Source organism: Pinus tabuliformis, chromosome 3_1 (genome assembly GCF_031772625.1).
Source record: "Pinus tabuliformis cultivar Carrire ecotype Pingquan chromosome 3_1, CPIR1, whole genome shotgun sequence".
NCBI classification, from domain to species: Eukaryota; Viridiplantae; Streptophyta; class Pinopsida; order Pinales; family Pinaceae; genus Pinus; species Pinus tabuliformis.
This window is the reverse complement of record NC_142301.1, coordinates 29,938,608-29,946,662: the sequence shown is the minus strand read 5'-3', so window position 1 is coordinate 29,946,662 and position 8,055 is coordinate 29,938,608.

Here is an 8,055-nt window from a genome sequence, read left to right as displayed (position 1 = left end):
TGATCTAAATGTTATGCTTTAATTCCTAAGAAACAACGAAATAAATTAGGTGCAAGGAGTCGAAAATGTATATTTATGGGTTATTCTAATCCCTCCAAAGCATATAGGTTGCATGATGAAGAAAATAAGAAGTTAATTCTTTCTAGATATGTTATTTTTCTTAAATAAGATAAAGATAATTTCAATGTTGACAAGAAAATGACTCATTTGGAGAAATTTGCATCCAAAAAGTTCTATTTTGAATTTGATAATGATGTTCCACATACTAAAGTGAGGGTTCTCATTCTAGATCATTTTTTGGTTCTTCCATTCTTGACTCATGATATTTTTATTCGGGATCAATCTGTGGCTCTTTCATCCATGACTCATGAGAATGTTATTATTGAATAAAATTTGGATGATAATAATGTTTCTACAGGATTAAACATTTCTCTTGAAGAGCTTGTTCTTGAGCATCTTTTTCAAGATGAGCAACCATCACAGCCACTTCAACAACCTTTATGAAGATCCACACATGTTCGGAGATTTCCAAGCAAGAATGATGATTTCAAAACAGGAAGTTATTCTAAAGATGATGTTACTTTGAGTTCAGGTAACATTTATCATAGTTGCAAGTTTAATTATTCTACAGTTAATGAGCCTAGCTCTTTGAAGAAGCTGCTAATTATGATGAATGGAAGGATATGATGAAAGAGGAGTATGATGCACTTATTAAGAATGGAACTTGGAGATTAGTGGGTCCTCCTGTTGGCATCAAACTTATTGGTTGCAAATGGGTGTATAAGATCAATTATAAGGCAGATGGTTCACTTCATAAATACAAGACAAGACATGTAGCAAAAGCTTCCGCTTAGAAGGAAGGTGTTGACTACATAGATACATTTGCTTCTACAACAAAATGGGCATAATTAGAGCTTTGTTTTCTCTTGCAGCTCAAAATAGATGGAAGATACACCATATGGATGTAAAAACAACCCTTTTGAATGACTATTTGAGGGAGGATGTTTATATGTTTCAATGAGAAGGTTTTTCTATAAAAGGAAAAGAACAAAAGGTATGTAAGTTGTTGAAGGTTTAGTATGGCCTAAAATAGGCATCTACGCATGGTATGAAAAAATAACTAAACACCTTCTCAAGTTGAATTATAAGTTATTTGATTTGGATGATGCAACTCTTTTTGTTAAGAAAATTGGAAAGTCGATTATATGTTTGGTTGTCTATGTAGATGATTTGATAATCACATGAAATAATGATGATTATAACTTGTTTGATAAAAAAGAATTATTGAAAGTTTTAAACATGACATATTTTGGTTTATTGCATTTTATTTAGGGATCGAAGTTTATCAAAAACCCAAATATATTTTTATTTCTTAGAAGAATTATATTGGACATTTATTGGATAGATTTGGGATGCAGGATTGTAACCTTATTGCTACTCCAGTGGAGAAAAATTTGAAGCTTACTTCCACTAAAGGAAGTATGTTTGAAGATCCAACAAAGTACAGGAAACTTGTTGGAAGTTTGAATTTTCTAACTACTGTTGGTGTCCAGGTAGGGGTGATTTATCTACCTTATTCTAACATTAATCTTATCAATCTGGGTGCGTATCCTTTCAAGGAAACGCGCAAGGTATATGCAGGGGAAAATGCGTAACCTTTCCCAACCAAGGGTTCATGGTTTAAGATTCAACACATAAATGCAAGATTAACAAATTACAGAACTATAGAAATAAACATAAACAGTAAAGAATGTAACAACAACATAAACTGATAAACCACACACACACAAAGACATAGCACCTGATTAGAAGAGCGGGCCCAACTCTCTGATCAAGGCTATGTTAGCCACAAAAAGAATTAGAACATCAAAATGAATGATCTTTTATTATTCGGTAACAGAAGTTTACAATGTTGATGGGTGAACCCCCATTCGCAGGATCAACTTGCAATTTTACATAGCGAGGGAGATTAACAGATCTATCGAAAACATAGTAATTGTAGATACAAAGATATACATTGGTTGAAATGGAATCAACATCAGATGTCTGAGACAACAAGAATTCCTAAGAATAATTCAGGGAGCCTGTTCCCCGAGCTGCGCATCCTCCTTCTGATCAGTCGTTGCCAGTTCTGTTGTAATCTGCTAAGTTGAGGATTCCTATTCTCATGTTGCCATCAAAAACACAATTTTAGTACTGCAAATAGATAGACTCCATGCATTTTACTTCATTAATTAAAATATACCAATATGACAAGTAAGGGGGAATTTACCTTATCAGTTTAACTTAACAGCATGGCTAAATGAGTGCAAAAAGGTCAAAAAGGGTAGTGAAAATGGGCAGAAATATGGCCCGATTTGGTACCCAACAACTACTACTCAACCTGACATAGCTTTTGTTGTAGGAATACATTCCAGTTTCATGCATCATCCATGTGAAGGTCATTGGAATGTAGCAAAGCGAGTGCTCCAATTTTTGAAAGGCACTCGAACATATGACATCAAATATTCCAAAGTTGCAGACTTCCATCTCATCGACTATTCAGATTCTGATTTTGATGGAGATAAGAAGAATGTGGTATCTACTTCTCGTTATTTGATGAATCTTGGATGAGGAGCCATAAGTTGGAGATCACGCAAACAATTTGTTCCTGTTGATTCTAGCACTGAAGCCGAATATGTTGCAACAAATCAAGCCACAAAAAAATCATTTGGTTTCGCAAAATACTTGAATATTTGCAGGAGAAACAAAAAGCTTCAATTCCACTACTTAATGACAAGTGTTTTACAATTATGTTGTCTAGGAATCCTAAGTTTCATAATCAAAGCAAACATATTAATACCAAATACCATTTTATTTGACATTATGTAGAGGCCAAAGTTATTCATCTGGCACATTTTCCTACTTTAGAAGAGATAGAAGACATATTTTATACTAAGGCACTATGACGTGAAAAGTTTGAAAAGTTCCGAATGTTACTTGGAAAAGTTTGAAAAGTTCTTAATGTTACTTGGCATGTCAGATGTCTCATCGGATTATGAGGAATGCTAACTAATCTTCGGGATTGTGTTTTCAAAATAGTAATTAGTTGTTAGTTTTTACTTTCAGTTAATAACTTACTGAGACAAAATTGTTTTGTCTCTTACCTACCCTATGTTTGTATAAATAAATATTTTCACAACGAATGCAATCACTTTTTCATTTTGGAGTTCATTTTGTCATTTGTACAATTAATAAAAAAAAAATTATTAAAATCCCTTGTTGTAGGTTCATCTATATATTTGTATAAATTGTGTCATCTCAATGTTCGAAGCCTATTTTGAAAAAATTCACCATGTAACTTATAGAGCTAAAAAGATTAGACAAGTGAACCAAACATAAAACCATATTTATCTTAGAAATTTAATAAATATTTGAGTGTTTTACAAGGTTTGCAAATATTTTAATATCATTTTTTTCATTAAATTTAAAATAAAATAAAATACAAATAATCACAATTTCGCTAGGTTCAGCATGGAGGGAATGGAGCTGGATGTCGTGGATTATTCGTCAGACCCTTACCTAGTGCAGGTTATTTTCTGTAACCCTAACCCTAGATCAACTCCTATTTCTGCTGCATCGTCTAGCTCGAATCCGACACCGGTTGTCTCCCTCCCCAGGCTTACGGCCTCCACCCTTCACATTGGGACCCTCTCCATCGACTCACCCACCCTGGACTGCCTGCTGCTGTCTCCTGGAACCCTAAACCTTCTGGCTACCTGCTCGTCCCCTCTTTTCGACCTTGTGCCCCCTGCAGATCACTATTTTTCCAAAAATCCTCCATCTCGTCTGGGAATCGACCTTGATGCAGCCGCAGAGACACAGAAGACCCACGTACTCCCGGCTGTTGCGAGGCAATGCAAGTTACAGCTCCTCCTTCCAGCTGTTTCGACACTCCGGTAATTCGAACTAGGTCAGTGGAGCCACACCCAGAAGCAAATATTCCCTCAGATCCGCTGCAGGATCACCCCACTGCGTTGCGAATAGGGAAGAGGAAAGCAAGGTGCGTCAAGGCATCTGGCAAGGATTACACCATAAAATTTGGGGAATGACTCACCATGGGTGAAGTGTCCGACAAAGCAGGGAAAGTCTTGGAGGGCAGGGTTCGTGGTAGAACCTACACGACAAAGCGATTGGGCTTGTGGGTTAAAGAGATCTGGTGACAGATTTTCATATAGCTCCCATAGGTACAAATACTCCCTTGTGGATTTTTTGCGCTTTATTTTTCCCTTGAAGAATACATGAACTTGGCACTCACACGATATTGGCATATCGAAATGGCTCCGGTGCTACTCAAAAGATGGAGCCCTCCCTTCAATCCAAAAAGAGAGCAGATAGGAGCTAGACCTTTATGGGTACAGCTACCAGGTTTACCCCTCCAGTACTAGTCTGAAGAAGTGTTCGTGTGAATTGGGAATACCCTCGGCACCTTCCTAGATTATGACAAATCCATAGTACAGTCCAAAAATCGAACCCTAGCTTGCATTCTGGTGCATCTGGATACTCGGGAGGGTCTGGAGGAAAAAATTACTCTGCAATGGCGTAACTTCACTAGGGTTCAAATCCTTGATTATGAGGGGGTGCCATTTAGATGCCGACGATGCCACAAGGTCGGGCATCTTTATAAGGAATGTTTATTGGTCCAAAAACCCCCAAAAGCAGCTATGTATAAGGAGGAAGGCATTGGAAGGGATACCCCAGACATCCCCAGGAAGACACCATTAGCAACACCCACCCCATCTCAGAAGGCAACCCCAACTCATCTAGTCTAGCAATCCACAGGCAACTCCTCAGGTCCCCCATCTCCACCTCTGACTCGAGCTAGGGCAACAGCTAAAGCAGCTCGTGCTTCAGGTACTTCTCTCCCCTCTCTTCATGTTTTATCTTCTACTCATGCATCTTATACACATCATCAGCATAATGCATTTGTACAAGATCGATCCACCTCTCCCTCATCTATTCCCTACCCTCTTCTCTCCCACCACATGATTTACTCCACCACCTCCCCTTCCCTAAATCCGGAGGCCACCTCCTCTCCATCACCATCCCCCCTGGCTCCCCCTCACCCTTATAACATGCGATCTTGCCCTCCCTCTATGAGTTCTCATTCAATTCACTTTGGTCTTGGTCTATCCCTCCCCTCGATGACTATTAAACACCTTCGTGGGCGCAAATCTTACCTTTCACATGCAATACTTCGGGCTAGTGCTGAGGTGGTATCGGGAAGGCAATCTTCATTAGATCGGGTTCTTAGAGCGAATAATACCCATGACATGGTTCCCCCATGAAATGCATATCATTCAATTACAGGGTTATGGATAGCTAGCCCTCCACAGGCTATTTGACTCTGAGCCTGTAGACATTATCCTCCTTCAAGAAACCCTCAGTGAAGCTCAACACATCATCCAAATTCTACAGAATCTAAGCCCGGGATGGGAATTCCTTGCACTAGATGTTGTTGGGCGTTCAGGTGGATTGGCTATGGGATACAATCCCCGAACCATAAATCTAAATTCGGCTTGGGGAGGAAAGGGGTTCATTGGTATCGACATTTTTTCTGCTGAGCTGGGAATGGATCTCCGTGTTATGAATGTTTATGGGCCTTGTCAGGGATGGGAGGCTTTATGGAATCAGCTCCTAAACCTTTCTATTACCTCATTTAACAATCACATCATGGGCGGGGATCTAAATTTTTCTATTGGTTATAGTGGGTCCTGGGTATCATTGGCACAAATTGACCCACTCTCTGATACCATGGAAAACCTTCTTGATCAAGCTCACCTCTAAAATATTCCCATGAACAGACCCCTGCCAACATGGAGGAACAGAAGAGTTGGTGAGGCAACGCTAGCTAGAAGACTAGACCGTTTCATCCTCAAAACCCCAATGATACAGAGATTATCTCATTATAGGCAGTGGTTCGAAACCGGAGGCATCTCTGACTACTCGCCCATCTACCTAGAAATATTTGATCCTTCTATTAAGCCCAAAGCCCCATTCAAATTCAATTCATCTTGGCTTCTGAACCCTCCTACACAAATCTCGTTTCAGACTTCTAGCTGCAAAACCCTCCCATTCAAGGACTCACTTAGGCTGAGGGATTCTGTCACAACCTTCTACAACTCAAGAAACTCACTATCAAGTGGGCAAAGGAAAAATTTCGAAGGGATGACCATACCCTTACCTCTGTTGAATTATCCTTGGCGCAGCTTATGGATGACCATAACAAGGGTTTCTTAAGCATATAAGCCAAGTCAAAACTGATTAAGCTAGAAATTCAAAGGGCCAGAATTCTGAAGGATAGAGAGGAAACCTGGAGACTCAAGAGTAGAGCGATCTGGCTCAAAGCGGGGGATGAGAACACAAGGTACTTTCAAAACTTTTCCAAGGGGAGAAAATCCTCTAACACCATTTGGAAAATTCCCTCACCGGATGGAGGTATTGCAAAAACTTTTAATCAATTATCTTAGTTGGGTATCTCATATTTCAAACATCTCTATAAGGAGCCCCTAGCCTCAAACCTTGTTGATATCATTCAAGTAGTAGGGAACTTCCCAAACTTTGTAGATCTAGATGTGGTAGTTGAGCTAACTACTCCCGTTACCAGAGATGAACTTGAGGGGACATTAAAATGGTTCAAAAAAGATAAAATCCCTAGCCCAAATGGCTGGTCCATTGAATTCTACTTAGCCTTTTTTGACCTCATTGGGAATGATCTCCTCAATGTAGTTGAAGAGTGCAGGACCTCTGGAAAGATGTATGAGGCTATCAATGCCACCTTCATTGCTCTTATACCAAAATCTGACTCTCCTACATCCTTCAATGACTTCCGACCTATCTCCCTTTGCAACACCCTATACAAAATCATTGCAAAGATCATTGCAAACCGGCTCCACCCTATACTCTCCCATCACATTTCTCTAGAGCAATTTGCCTTTCTCCAAAATAGATAGATCCATGAGGCCATAAGCACTGCCCAGGAAACCATTCACTCTATCAAAACAAGAAATCTAAAAAGCATTATTCTCAAGATTGATCTCGCTAAGGCTTTTGATCATGTCAATTGGCTTTTCATTAAGGTGATCCCTATCCATTTAGGATTCCCTCTTACTTTAACAGATTGGATTATATCCTGCATAAACTCGACATCCTCAGTGTACTAATAAATGGTTTTGCATCCCACTTCTTTCATGCTGAACCTGGACTCTGGCAAGGATGCCCTTTGTCTCCCCTTATGTTCCTTATAGTGATGGAAGGTCTCAACAGGCTCATTGGCACTGCAAAAATGGAAGGTAGACTCAAAGGACTAAAAATGAATGAACTCTGCCATATTACACATCTCCTTTTTGTTGATGATGTTATGATCTTCCTAGATGGCAGCATCAGGGATTCTACCTCTTTCCATGACATACTTATACTCTTTGAAAAAGCCACTAGTATGGTTGCAAATCAGACCAAATCTACTATTACTCTGTCTCACACCTCCCCTCAGGAGGATAGAGTAGCTCTCCATTTCTTCCATTATCAATTGCATAATCTCTCGAATGGCTTGAAATACTTGGGTTTCAAGATCAAACCCCACAACTACCGGATTGCTGACTAGATCTGGTTAGTGATTAAAATTGAGAAGAGATTGAAAATTTGGAATCACAAATTTTTATCAAGAGCAGGCCACCTTGTCCTTATAAATTCAGTACTAGAGGCCACTCCCATATATTAGATGTCTCTCCCCTGGTTTCCTCGGGGAATACTCGGACACATCCAACAAATATGTTGTAGATATCTATGGAATGGACAAAAGGAAGGAAAAACTTTTGCTTGGGTGAGCTGGAAGAAAATTGCTATGCCAAAAAAATGGGGGGGTGGGGGTTAAAAGACCTGTCTGTTTTTGCTCAAGCTCTTGCAGCCAAGATGAGTTGGTCCCTCCTCACTTCACAGAATCTATGGACGACTGTGTCATACCACAAATACATTTGGCCCCAGCAATTATTGGACTAGGTTTGCCCCATTTGGGCA